The sequence below is a fragment of the Capsicum annuum genome, unplaced genomic scaffold (assembly GCF_002878395.1).
Source record: "Capsicum annuum cultivar UCD-10X-F1 unplaced genomic scaffold, UCD10Xv1.1 ctg33999, whole genome shotgun sequence".
Classification (NCBI taxonomy): Eukaryota; Viridiplantae; Streptophyta; class Magnoliopsida; order Solanales; family Solanaceae; genus Capsicum; species Capsicum annuum.
In genome coordinates, this window is record NW_025840806.1 from 1 (window position 1) to 1,873 (window position 1,873).

General features: G+C 49.3%; 4 non-coding genes and 2 pseudogenes across 4 annotated transcripts; all 6 read left to right on the forward strand.

Moving 5' to 3' along the window:
• Positions 1-111: 111 nt before the first annotated feature.
• Positions 112-230, forward strand: LOC124891321. Its single transcript, XR_007049634.1, has one exon. It is a non-coding gene; the product is annotated as a 5S ribosomal RNA (ribosomal RNA).
• A 176-nt stretch (positions 231-406) lies between these two features.
• Positions 407-525, forward strand: LOC124891318. Its single transcript, XR_007049632.1, has one exon. It is a non-coding gene; the product is annotated as a 5S ribosomal RNA (ribosomal RNA).
• A 177-nt stretch (positions 526-702) lies between these two features.
• Positions 703-821, forward strand: LOC124891322. Its single transcript, XR_007049635.1, has one exon. It is a non-coding gene; the product is annotated as a 5S ribosomal RNA (ribosomal RNA).
• A 175-nt stretch (positions 822-996) lies between these two features.
• Positions 997-1,115, forward strand: LOC124891319 (annotated as a pseudogene).
• A 176-nt stretch (positions 1,116-1,291) lies between these two features.
• Positions 1,292-1,410, forward strand: LOC124891323 (annotated as a pseudogene).
• Positions 1,411-1,587: 177 nt separating this feature from the next.
• On the forward strand, positions 1,588-1,706 carry LOC124891320. Its single transcript, XR_007049633.1, has one exon. It is a non-coding gene; the product is annotated as a 5S ribosomal RNA (ribosomal RNA).
• The last annotated feature ends 167 nt before the right edge of the window (positions 1,707-1,873 follow it).

Here is a 1,873-nt window from a genome sequence, read left to right on the forward strand (position 1 = left end):
TTCCTCTTGGCGGAAACGAGAAAGGGGGCAAAGCACAGGGGCGGGCGTGCGGTGTGTGACTGGCGACGCAGGAGAAAGAGGCATAATAGAATTTGGAGTGGTTGGAATGACGGATGCGGTCATACCAGCACTAATGCACCGGATCCCATCAAAATTCCGAAGTGAAGCGTGCTTGGGCGAGAGTAGTACTAGGATGGGTGATCCCCTGGGAAGTCCTCCTGTTGCATCTCTTCTTTTTTTTTTCCTTTAAAATTCGGTTTAATTTTGCCGGTTCGATCGACCAATCTTTTTGTTTTTTCTCTTGGCGGAAACAAGAAAGGGGGTGAGGCGTGGAGGCCCACGTGCGGGGTGTGACGGGCGGCGCAGGAGAAAGAGGCATAATAGAATTTGAAGTGCTGCGAATGACGGATGCGATCATACCAGCACTAACGCAACGGATCCCGTCAGAACTCCGAAGTTAAGCGTGCTTGGGCGAGAGTAGTACTAGTATGGGTGACCCCCTGGGAAGTCCTAGTGTTGCATCCATTTCTTTTTTCTTTCCTTTAAAATTCAGTTTAATTTTGCCGGTTTGATCGGTGAATCTTTTTGTTTTTCCTCATGGCAGAAACAATAAAGGGATCGAGGCACGGAGGCCCGCGTGCGGGGTGTGACGGGCGGCGGAGGAGAAAAAGGCAAAATAGAATTTGGAGTGCTCGGAATGACAGATGCGATGATACCAGCACTAACGCTCCGGATCACATCAGAACTACGAAGTTAAGCGTGCTTGGGCTGGAGTAGTACTAGTATGGGTGACCCCCTGGGAAGTCCTCGTGTTGCATCCCTTCTTTTTTTTTTCTTTAAAATTCGGTTTAATTTTGCCGGTTCGATCGGCGAATCTTTTTGTTTTTTCTCTTGGCGGAAACGAGAACGGGGGCAAGGCGCAGCGGCGCGCGTGCAGGGTGTGACGGGCGGCGAAGGAGAAAGAGGCATAATAGAATTTGGAGTGCTTGGAATGACGTATGCGATCATAGCAGCACTAACGCACCGATTTTCATCAGAACTCTGAAGTTAAGCGTGCTTGGGCTAGAGTAGTACTAGGATTGGTGACCCCCTGGGAAGTCCTCGTGTTGCATCCCTTCTTCTTTTTTTCCATTAAAATTTGGTTTAATTTTGCCGGTTCGATCGACGAATCTTTTTGTTTTTCCTCTTGGCGGAAACAAGAAAGGGGGCGAGGCGTGGAGGCCCGCGTTAGGGGTGTGACGGGCGGCACAGGAGAAAGAGGCATAATAGAATTTAGAGTGCTGCAAATGATGGATGTGATCATACCATGACTAACCCACCGGATCCCACCGGAACTATGAAGTTAAGCGTGATTGGGCGAGAGTTGTACTAGGATGGGTGATCCCCTGGGAAGTCCTCGTGTTGCATACCATCCTTTTTTTATTTATTTAAAATTCAATTTAATTTTGCCGGTTCGATCGACGAATCTTTTTATTTTTTCTCTTGGCGGAAACAAGAAAAGGGGCGAGGCGCGGAGGCCCGCGTGCGGGGTGTAACGGGCGGCGCAGGAGAAAGAGGCTTAATAGAATTTGGAGTGCTGGGAATGACGGATGCGATCATACCAACACTAATACACCGGATCCCATCAGAAATCCAAAATTAAGCGTGCTTGGGCGAGAGTAGTACTAGGATGGTTGACCCCCTGGGAAGTCCTTGTGTTGCATCCCTTCCTTTTTTTTTCCTTTAAAATTCAGTTTAAATTTACCGGTTCGATCGGCGAACCTTTTTGTTTTTTCTCTTGGCGGAAACGAGAACGGGGGCAAGGCGCAGGGGCGCGCGTGCGGGGTGTGACGGGCGGCGGAGGAGAAAGAGGCATAATTGAATTTGCAGTGCT